Genomic DNA, 12,528 nt, shown 5'->3' with positions numbered 1-12,528 from the left:
TGTAGCAGTGATGAAGGGTAGGCTGAAGCTTAAGAGATCAGTCAGGAAGTATCAATACACATAAATGTGGGATACGGAATTGCTAAGAAATGACAAGACATGCTTGATGTTCACCAAGGCTATGGATACACCAATAAGGAGTAATTCAGTAGGCACTACAATTGAAGCGGAATGGACATCTCTAAACAGGGCAATCACAGAAGATGGAAAGAGAAACGTAGGTGCAAAGAAGGTAACTGGTAGGAAACCATGGGTAGCATAAGGAATATTTCAGTGAAATTAAAAGGAAGGGTGGTAACATTCTCTGTTAAATGCGGAGGAGAGACCGGATAGGTAGAAAGAGTACATTGAAGGCCTCTGTGAGGGGAAAGATCTGTCTCTTCTGATACAAGAAGAAAACTGAATCAATGTAGAAGAGATAGGGGATCCAGTTTTAGAATTTAAAAGAGCTTTGAAGGACTTAAGATCAAATAATGCAGATGGGATGCATAACATTCCATCAGAATTTCTGAAATCAATGCGGGTAGTGGCAACAAAACGATTATTCGTGTTCGTGTTTAGAACGTATGAGTGTCTGGCTACATACCACCTGATTTTGGGAAAAATATCATCCACGCAATTCTGAAGACTGCAAGACCTGACGAGTGGGAGAATTTATCGCTCAATCAGCTTAACAGTTCGTGCATCCAAGTTGCTGACAAGAATAACATACAGAAGAAAGGGTAAGAAAATTGAGAACGTATTAGATGAGGATCAGCTTGGCTTTAGGAAAGGTAAAGGCACCAGAGAGCGAATACCGACGTTGCGGTTAATATTGGAAGCAAGTCCAAAGATAAATCAAGACAAATTCATAGGATTTGTCAACTTGGAAAAAGCGTTCGACACTGTAAAATGAGCCGGCCGTGGTGGTCGTGCGGTTCTAGGCGCTGCAGTCCGGAACCGCGGGACTGCTCCGGTCGCAGGTTCGAATCCTGCTTCGGGCATGGATGTGTGTGATGTCCTTAGGTTAGTTAGGTTTAAGTAGTTCTAAGTTCTAGGGGACTGATGACCTAAGACGTTAAGTCCCATAGTGCTCAGAGCCATTTGAACCATTTTTTTTTTAACTGTAAAATGTTGCAAAATGTTCGAAATTCTGAGAAAAATAAGTGTAAGCTGTAGGGAGAGACGGGTAATATACAATATGTACAAGAGCCAAGAGGGAATAATATGAGTGGACGACCGAGAACGAAGTGATCGGATTAAAAATGTTGAAGACAGGGATGTAGTCTTTCCCCCTACTGTTCAGTCTGTACATCCATGAAGCAATGATAGAAATAGAAGAAAGGTTCAAGAGTGGGATTAAAATTCAAAGTGAATGGATGCCACGGATACGATTCGTTAATGACATTGCTATCCTGAGTGATAGTGAAGAAAAATTACGGGATCTGCTGAATGAAATGAACAGTCTAATGATTACAGAATACGGATTTAGGACAATTCGAAGAAATACGAAAGTAATGAGAAGTAGCAGAAAAGAGAACAGCGAGAATCTTAACATCAGGATTCATGGTAACGAAGTAGATGAAGTTAAGGAATTCTGCTACCTACGCAGCAAAATAACCAATGACGGACGGAGCAAGTAGGACATAAAAGGCAAACACTAGCACTAGCAAAAAGGACATTCCTGGCCAAGAGAAGTCTACTAGTATAAAAAATAGGCTTTAATTTGAGGGAGAAGTTTCTGAGAATGTACGTTTGGAGCACTGCATTGTATGGTAGTGAAACATGGACTGTGGGAAAACTGGAACAAAAGAGAATCGAACCATTTCAGATGTGGTGTGATGTTGAAAATTAGGTGGATTGATAAGGTAAGAAATGAGGAGTTTCTCTGCATAATCGGAGAGAAAAGGAATATGTGGACAACACTGACAAGGAGAAGGGGCAGGACGATAAGAGATTTGTTAAGACATCAAGGAATTACCTTCATGGTAGTAGAGGGAGCTGTAGAGGGCAAAAACTTTAGAAGGAGACAGTAACTGGAATACCTCCAGCAAATAATTGAGCACATTGATTGCAAGTGCTATTCTGAGCGGTAGTGGTTGGCACAGGAGAGGAATTGAAAGGAATTTGTGGCGGGCCGCATCGAACCTGTCGTAAGACTGAAGACACAAAAAAAAAAAAAAAAATGTATGCACACGCCATTAAGAATGCATTCCTTCCCACCGCACACACACACACACACACACACACACACACACACACACACACACAAGCTGATTCTGTGAGATGTAAGCGATTGAAACCCCTACGCTTTTACATATATTTTAACCCCAGTTAAATTATCTTTTAAAAGGAATTCACCACAGAAACTCTGCGTTGAGATTCCTACATGCAGACGTACGTATGTAAGCACACTACATCGTTGGTATATTGTACAGTTTCCGTTGCTGATCAACACTATTGTGACTGATTCTGTAAATAACTGGCATTCTGATGAAGTCAGTTAAATGAGTATGGAGTGCTCCTCAGTTACAAGCAGCACTCATGGTGAGTTAAGTAAGAGGGATTGCGGCAACCCATAACAGCAGATCCTCTGACGGTGTTGTGATTTATTGGGTAGTTATTAAAGGTCAAGTCAATTCCCTGTGATATACCAGACATGAATTGATAATCTGATAGTGTTGATGATTATGGGTTATCTGCTGTGGTGTTAGATACGTAATGAATCTAACCATATGCGTAGGAGTTGAGGTGACGTATTCTGTACGTTTGATGCGAGTAATGAGGGTTTTCAAATTGGTGGTTGATTGCTTATTATGTGAAACTATACTGCATAAAACCGCAATCAGTTCTTTGCCTTTAACAATTTGTGATTGTTTATCTACCGAAAACACTTACATTAGTCTAAGCTCACCAATAACATATTAAGACTTTGGAATGCTGTTTGTTGCAATTGTTGGAGTAGCTATAAACATGATATCTAGCGGATTCTCTGTATTTTATAGTCGACTCGCTGACAAACACGGATCTTCCATGGAGTGATCTGCTGTGTATGATTGCAGAGTACAGAGATGCCGTGGTAGCAGACCTCCTCGCTGCCTAATTGGAGTACAGTTCAGATCGGAGATCTTGTCTTTTTAGGTGCCGCTACACCGATGATACATGCTCCTGAGTTACTTCTCCCGACAGCTGTTCATGATTCGCATTCTGTAATATTTTACTTCGTTTTCTTCGGTGAGGGATTTTCGGAAAGCTGTATTTAATAACTCTGATTTAATGAAATAGTCATCGGGGATGTCACTGTCGGTGAAGGTGCTGGCTTACTTATGATCAGAATCTCTTTGGATTTGCTACCAGATTTCGAGGTAGAGTTTCATCGTAGACACTACTGGAAAACATCCTGCAGTGAAGTTCGTGCTAAGTATCAAGCATCAATAAAACGTTGCCCTCCGCTTGGGGATTTGTTTGCTTGCAGTTCTTTGAATCTGATTTGCTTTTATCGTTAGATCTGCAACAGTTTACTGATCAGTTTGCACTAATCCTTCTAGCATATGAATGTAGTGAGCAACATATAACACGATTCACTTTCGTACTCTTGCATCCTATCACATGGATCGTTAAAAAGAAGCAAGATGTCTTTGCTATTAGGGAATAGATCATGCATGGTGGGGAGTACGTAGACTGCAGCAGTATTCACCCATCAACAGTTTCATGATCATTTTTGTTTAATATCACATGCCCCATAGAAACCAGGCTTAATATCCCTCCTCCTCTTTCAACCCTCTCACCAGCCCGTTTCCATCAACTGCAGCACTACATGAGTCTGCAGACAAGCTCTCTGATGTGTCAGATCAGTACACAATATTGTTTTCAAACGTCGAGTTTCCAATATACCCATCCTCTGCACCACATGTTGAACCTCATCTAAGTACGAAGCGAGTGTTACTATACTTATCATGACCATTCTACACAAAATGCACCCGCCAGGTTAGCTAAGAGCGCTAATGTGCTGCTTCCTGGACTCAGGTAGGCTTGCTGGTCCCAAATCGAATCCACCCAGCTGATTGACGAAGAGGACCGGTGTGCCAGCCAGCCTGGATGTGATTTTTGGGCGGTTTTCCACATCCCACTAGGTGAATACTGGGCTGGTATCCATGTCCTCCCTCAGTTACACATTCGCGCTATTTCATGGTTTACACTAGAAGCAGACAGCTAGGGTACACTAATTCAGTCCCGGGGGGTACGGGGTGATGGCAGGAAGGACATCCGGCCACCCCTTAAAATTAACTGTGCCAAATCCGTACTTAACCCTGCCGACCCTGCGCCCGATGCGGGACAAGGCAGTAGCACAAGAAGATGATTCTATACAAAATGAATGCATATAAATCATCAGGAAGAGGGGTATTCTAGGATTTTTTTAGTAGGCTGGTCTAAAAGGCAAGCAAGTATACTCGTATAAAATCAAACAATATATGGAACACTATTGAAACAAATATGAAAAATGCAATAAAATCGGTAAAATTGGGCAGGAAACCTGGTTTAATTGTGAAAAACTGATGGGAAATACGTAAAATTGAGGGAAATATGACGAAATATGGAAAATCGCGAAAACCTAGAAAAACTAGGTAAATTGGATGATCATACATAAAATTGGAGAGAAAAAATGGCATGAAATAGACGTAAATTAGCTGGGCTGAGGGTACCCAGACACCCACCGCCGGGAAAAGCGTAAAAATTATGCTCTGCGTGAACTCAGTTTTAATTCTCCACCTATAAACTAAGTGGGGGTTCGTAACATATACTTCAACAAAGATGATATAAGTATTACACAGAAGCGCTATATTAAGTTGGCAAAACATATGTCTCCCAAACGGGACAGTGTTCTCACACATGCAGTAGAATATAGATATTATCAAAATACGGCTGGTTCTCACAAGCAATGCTATTCCACAAGTGGAAGAATCAATGTATTTAACAGACTTAAGGCATTCCACAGCGTATTCTGTAGGAGAGTGGACTGATGCTACATGTTTTTGCTTTAATATTGTCAGGACCGTTACTCTAGAGATGTGGTGTCAGAACGAAATTGCTGTGTTATCCTATACATGAGCAAAATTGCCTAACCTGAGGGCATGACTTCTGTGTGCAAGTGGACGGCTACCTGGGGTGTGGTGATGCTACTGTAAACCACAATAAGACTGTTACATCTCATTTGGCTACTGATCGTAGTGTTTACTTCCTCGCAAGATGTCACTGTTTCTTCGTACGCATTTTCATGCAATAGGACGAGGGTGGAAACTCAATGTATCAACTAACGAAAACACTCATGTCGTTTTCCCTCGTTCTATTTCCTAGTGAGCTATAGTCACATCTGTCAAAACCGCTACTACTACTACTACTACTACTAAGAACGACTGACACGGGTAATGTTACTTAGCGTACGTACATTTCAGTAGAATCAGAGCAGCAGTGGCCCGACTTCGTTCTAGTTGGTTTATAATTAGCTCGAGCCGTGGGTGTACACCGACGATACCTTCGTAGTGAGGAGCAGCTTGGCAACTTCCTAGGACACCAGGACACGCTCCACACCAACATAAAATTGACGATTGAGGTAAAAAAAGGATCGACAAATACCCTTTCTAGATGTGCCGGTTGCAGGAAATGGGGAGGAAGCTAGTACAAACATCGAGCAACACACAGATGAGTTACACATGCATATGCCCTCAAATCATCAAAAAGCGGAATGATCAATATGCTCGAGACGAATATGTGAGATGCAGCACTTAGGTAATTCTCTGATGAGCAATGGGAGCTCGACCCATTGCATAAGAAGTGTCACGTCAGAGGAGGAAAATGTTGGGTAGAGCCCTTTTACGATGTATCCATATCGTGACCACCGATGATTGTCTACAGTCGAAGGTAGCTTGTAGGCAGCCCCATTCCTGTTCTACCCACAACTGTGTGTAAGTGTCATCTGCCTGTAACTGTGTGTTAAGTGTCCTCTGCCTGTAGGGTGGGAAACCTCTCTCAGTTGTGGAGGCTCTGAGTAACCGTTTCTAAGAAATCTTCCAATGTGATGGGTGTCTTACGAAATGTTGTGGGAGTGATGACTGTGGTTTACTGTATCCATGTTATTGGTCGTGACAGCAGTGTCATGTCTGAAGTGAGCTAGGGAAAATAAGACCCTGTGTGGCCATCACCAAAAAAATTGAAGGTGAGCCTCGATTTTTCCAACAAATATTTAACGACAATTCGTATTAGAGTATTTGACATGTTGAATGCAGCATAGGACTTGTGAAGCCGAGCTGGAACACTGATTGCCAACAAGGAAATTCCATACTATGATCAATGTGCTGAAATATGTAAGTAGCTGAACTCTACAGGCATACGAAGCAGTCTGGCATACTTTGGTGCATATATGTCGGAGAATTAATATGAATGGACATGCTGCACAGCCATCTGTCTAGGAATATTCGTACTCTAGTATATAACAATGATAACGTAGTTGACAAGTTCGTATGATCCGGATGTAAAGTCTTCGATCGTTATGAATGTAAACATACGTCGGAAACGTGTAACGTAAGCCTCAAACGTACTAACACAAACTCAACTGACGAGTTCCAACTTGGCCGTCCGAATACAAAAACGCCATTCTGTTGGCTGGATTAATAAAAAAAACCATAGAAAAAGCACTGTCTTAGTATCAAAAATATGAAAAAAACGGAAACTCCCAGTTGTAAAGTGTGGCCAGTTTGTTAATTATCAGTCTGTACTCGATTTTGTTTGATTCGAAGTCCTGTATGTTGAATCATTTCATGGAAATGGGGAAGTCGAGAAACCTAGTGGGGATGAGATGTCTGGGCATAAGGTGATGTTTTCATAGAATTTAGCTATACCCTACAAAGTTACTCTTTCTATAATAAGCATGTCAATGCTTTGTGATCTGACATACGGCGACTATCATGCAGGAGCATAAATAAAAAATGCATTGGTGTTCAATTGTAATTATATCCTACACTCCTGGAAATTGAAATAAGAACACCGTGAATTCATCGTCCCAGGAAGGGGAAACTTTATTGACACATTCCTGGGGTCAGATACATCACATGATCACACTGACAGAACCACAGGCACATAGACACAGGCAACAGAGCACGCACAATGTCGGCACTAGTACAGTGTATATCCACCTTTCGCAGCAATGCAGGCTGCTATTCTCCCATGGAGACGATCGTAGAGATGCTGGATGTAGTCCTGTGGAACGGCTTGCCATGCCATTTCCACCTGGCGCCTCAGTTGGACCAGCGTTCGTGCTGGACGTGCAGACCGCGTGAGACGACGCTTCATCCAGCCCCAAACATGCTCAATGGGGGACAGAACCGGAGATCTTGCTGGCCAGGGTAGTTGACTTACACCTTCTAGAGCACGTTGGGTGGCACGGGATACATGCGGACGTGCATTGTCCTGTTGGAACAGCAAGTTACCTTGCCGGTCTAGGAATGGTAGAACGATGGGTTCGATGACGGTTTGGACGTACCGTGCACTATTCAGTGTCCCCTCGACGATCACCAGTGGTGTACGGCCAGTGTAGGAGATCGCTCCCCACACCATGATGCCGGGTGTTGGCCCTGTGTGCCTCGGTCGTATGCAGTCCTGATTGCGGCGCTCACCTGCACGGCGCCAAACACGCATACGACCATCATTGGCACCAAGGCAGAAGCGACTCTCATCGCTGAAGACGACACGTCCCCATTCGTCCCTCCATTCACGCCTGTCGCGACACCACTGGAGGCGGGCTGCACGATGTTGGGGCGTGAGCGGAAGACGGCCTAACGGTGTGCGGGACCGTAGCCCAGCTTCATGGAGACGGTTGCGAATGGTCCTCGCCGATACCCCAGGAGCAACAGTGTCCCTAATTTGCTGGGAAGTGGCGGTGCGGTCCCCTACGGCACTGCGTAGGATCCTACGGTCTTGGCGTGCATCCGTGCGTCGCTGCGGTCCGGTCCCAGGTCGACGGGCACGTGCCCCTTCCGCCGACCACTGGCGACAACATCGATGTACTGTGGAGACCTCACGCCCCACGTGTTGAGCAATTCGGCGGTACGTCCACCCGGCCTCCCGCATGCCCTCTATACGCCCTCGCTCAAAGTCCGTCAACTGCACATACGGTTCACGTCCACGCTGTCGCGGCATGCTACCAGTGTTAAAGACTGCGATGGAGCTCCGTATGCCACGGCAAACTGGCTGACACTGACGGCGGCGGAGCACAAATGCTGCGCAGCTAGCGCCATTCGACGGCCAACACCGCGGTTCCTGGTGTGTCCGCTGTGCCGTGCGTGTGATCATTGCTTGTACAGCCCTCTCGCAGTGTCCGGAGCAAGTATGGTGGGTCTGACACACCGGTGTCAATGTGTTCTTTTTTCCATTTCCAGGAGTGTATATTACTCAACAAATACGAGGGTTGTACAGAAAATAATGCACAGCATTTTTTTCCTTCGACAGTTCTTTACTGAACATAATGAGAATTACACACACGAAGAAATTGTGTTTTACCTACACACACTATTTATCCACGTAATTTCCATCCTGTTCCATGGGCTTCCTCCAGCGCGAAACAAGGGTACCAATCCTTGTCCTGGTGGCGGAGCCAGTGCTTCACTGTGTGAATCACCTCCTCAGCGACCTCAAAGTGGCTTCCACGAATGGCATCCTCTAATGGCACAAACAAGTTGAAGTCTGAGGAAGCCAGGTCACGTGTGACATGTGTTACAGCCGCGGATGGTCTCTCCGACCGCTGAGAATCGTGGAGCTCCGCTGAACCGCCTTCTGATGACCTCACCCTCCGTGCCCAGCGACTAACCGTACTTCTATCGACAGCAGATTCTCCATAGACTTTGCACAAGCGTTTGTGAATACTCCCCGCAGCTTCTTTCTCAGTAGTGGGAAATTAAATGACGGCACGTTGCTTCTAACGTACATCACGTATAGACGGCATTTTGAAATGTCCTGCAACTACGCTATCTGTCGGAAGTGACGGAAACCTGTCGCTCTCACTCAGGAGGCTTCAAATAATACATACGTAACGTTTATCATTCTTAGCATTGTTTTCGGCTGAGAAAAAAAATGCAGTACATTACTTTCTGGGAAACTCTCGTATGTGATGACTGATGACGATGTGGGAGGAGGTTTCTTCTGCTGGACAGTGTGAAACGATACTCGCGTGAGTACGTACACATACTCTCAGGTGAGTGTGTACGCATCATAATTTTTTTCGGACACTGTAGTCGGATATGTTGTGGTGTTGGAATGTAAAGTTATTGTGGTTAGTGCTCAGGCGTGTGCAAATAAACTGACGTAGGTGGGACTATGTTCAGTCATAAGGGACACAACTGTGTTTCTTAATAGGAGGTCGCTTACAAGAGGTAAGTTGACGTTGAATAGAACTGCTCCAATGGATTTTCTATTGCCGAACACGGAACACAAGTTGAAAAAACACATGTGCCTCTTCTTTGATCTTTGAGTGACCAGGTTTCTCGCGTTTTTTCTGTGGTCCACCAGCATCCTTGAAAGGGATTAGAGCCTTCAGTTATGGGTGACTGCGACGTCTGCTTGCATTGGCTATGGGTTTGGTTTTTTAAATAAATGGTAGCTGATGATAGGTGTGTGGTATACGCCATCACTCAGCCTCTGGCCGACAGCGACGGACTTCAGTCAACACGCGCAAATCGCCGCCAGCCGCCTTGCTGCAAAGATAACACACTCGGACCGGACATATATACATATCAAAAAACGTTTTGCATCATCCCGGTTCCCAGAACTCCTGAAGACAGACGTTGACTGTGGATATGGTATCACAGGCACTGTCCCTTTGACTGTTAAGAGCTGTCACTAAACCCACCCAAAGATGTAAACAACCATGGACAAACTGCGCCTATTAGACGGAGAGGGTCCGACAGCCGATCAGTTTCAGTCATTCCATCAGGAAGGAGGTACACGGCTCGTGTTGTCTGTAGTTCAGCCATGCCTAGACGGTCAACACCGCGGCTAGATCGCGTCCGCATTGTTACTTTGTGCCAGAAAGGGCTCTCAACATGGTAAGTATCCAGCCATCTCGGAGTGAACCAAAGTGTTGTTGTTCGCACATGGAGGAGATGCAGAGAGACAAGAACTGTCGATGACATGTCTGGCTCAGGCCGCCCAAGGGCTACTGCTGCAGTGGATGACTGCTACCTACGGGTTATGGCTCGGAGGAACTCTGACAGCAGTGCCAACATGTTGAATAATGCTTTTTGTGCAGTCACAAGCCGTCATGTTAACACCCAAACTGTGCGCAATAGGCTGCATGAAGCGCAACTTCACTCCCGACGTCCATGGCGAGGTACATCTTTGCAACCACAACACCACCCATTGCGGTATAGATGGACCCAACAACATGCCGAATGGACAGGTCAGGATTGGCATAACGTTCTGTTCACTGATGAGAGTCGCAAAGCTTTCAACCAGAAAATCGTCGGAGACGTGTTTGGAGGCAGCCCAGTCAGGTTGAACGCCTTAGAGACATTGTACAGCGAGTTCAGCAAGATGGAGGTTCCCTGCTGTTTTGGGGTGGCATTATGTGGGGCCGATGTAAGCCCCTGTGGTCATGGAAGGCGCCGTAACGGCTGTACGATACGTGGATGCCATCTTCCAAATGATAGTGCAACCACACCGGCAGCATAATGGCGAGGCATTCGTCTTCATGGACGACAATTCTCGACCCCATCGTGCACATCTTGTGAATGACTTCCTTCAGGATAACAACATCGCTCGGCTAGAGTGGGTAGCATGATCTGCAGACATGAATCTTATCGAAAATGCCTAGAATAGATTGAAAAGGCCTGTTTATGGACGACGTGTCCCACCAACCACTCTGAGGGATCCACGCCGAATCGCTGTAGAGGAGTGGGACAACCTGGACCAACAGTGCCTTGATGAACTTGTGGATAGTATGCCACGACGAATACAGGCACGCATCAATGCAAGAGGACGTGCTACTGGGTATTAGGTGCACCGGTGTGTACAGCAATCTGGACCACCACCTCTGAAGGTCTCGCTGTATGGTGGTGCAACATGCAGTGTGCGGTTTTCATGAGCAATAAAAAAGGGCGGAAATGATGTTTATGTTGATCTCTATTCAAATTTTCTCTACAGTTTCCGGAACCCTCGGAACCGAGGTGGTACAAAACTTCCTTGGGTGTGTGTAGATTCACCGACTGGCCGCGTAGTTCATTTCGAGACGACCACTACAGGGACGGTCTCGCAAGATGGAAGCGTGTCTCCACTTGGCCCATGGCGCTACCACACGCCGTATTCTCGGACTACCAGGATGGTATATAGGCCACCATAACAGCATCGTACCAGTCCTACGCCTGCCTTCGCTCGTACTTGTGACTAGTGACCGCACGTACTAGGAACCCCATGGAACTTAGGATACTGTGTCAACTATCTCAGATTCGAATTGGAATGCCTCGGACTTGTGTAATGGTTATAGATTGTGAAGTGTTATTGTCAACTGGTATCATTGTGAATAAATTATTTAAGTATTTTGGATGATTGTGTTATTCTGATACAGCAAGGTGCGTTGTCGGCATTTGGCACCCCTCCCATGAGAGAATCTTATGGTCTACTTTAGTCGACCATTACAACTTTTTTCAGATCCTTGGACACCTTCACAGACTACAGCCATCGTTGCTTGTCTGTGTCCGCCATTATTATTTTGTTTCCTAGAAAGCAGGTGCTGCTGTAAGGGTGAGACAATTTCTGTTTAAACTGTCCCTTTCTCAGCAAGCGATAGTGCTGGTATTTTCCCGACGCAGCTGCAGGGACGCCTTTGAAGAATGGAAACATGGTTGTTTGCACATGTTCTCCATTATTTTTTGTTTTTTAGAAAGTCAACACTGCTTTTAGGTGAGAAGGTTTCTGCTCAAATTGCCCTTTTGCCAGCAGTCCCGAATTCTAGTATTTTTCCGCTGCAGCTGCAAGAATTCCTTTGAAGCAAAGTTGTTTGACTGTGTTCACCATTTTCATTAGGGAATCCTTGAAAGCACCACTGCCATAGGGGTGGGGCAGTTCTGAAGACAGACACCATAATAGTTTCTGGTATTCGCTCCTGAACAATGAAAGGAAGCCGCTAATATAATAAAGCATCATTAGGACACAAGAACCAGTTTGCTTCTCAACCATCAACCACCAGCATAATTGAAGTTCGTTAGGACACAAAAGTATGCTGTCACCCCTCCATACCCACATTCCACTGCCCCACACCGTCACTGCATCGCCAGACCGTATCACATTCACCCATGACCAACTTGACCTGCAGCACGTTTGGGTGCTCTACAGCCACCAAAGCAGCTGCTTCACTAGCGTTTACAACAGCAGCCTGCTGCATAGGGAAAAACAACCAGGCACCGGAGAGTCAGGAGAAGATGCTGCCACCAGTCGACTGTGGGCATTTAGTTACTCGACTCGCTGTGCAATCATGCCACTGCTATGTTGGCATGGGCCCCTGCG

Source organism: Schistocerca americana, chromosome 2 (assembly GCF_021461395.2).
Source record: "Schistocerca americana isolate TAMUIC-IGC-003095 chromosome 2, iqSchAmer2.1, whole genome shotgun sequence".
Classification (NCBI taxonomy): Eukaryota; Metazoa; Arthropoda; class Insecta; order Orthoptera; family Acrididae; genus Schistocerca; species Schistocerca americana.
This window is presented reverse-complemented; position numbering follows the sequence as displayed.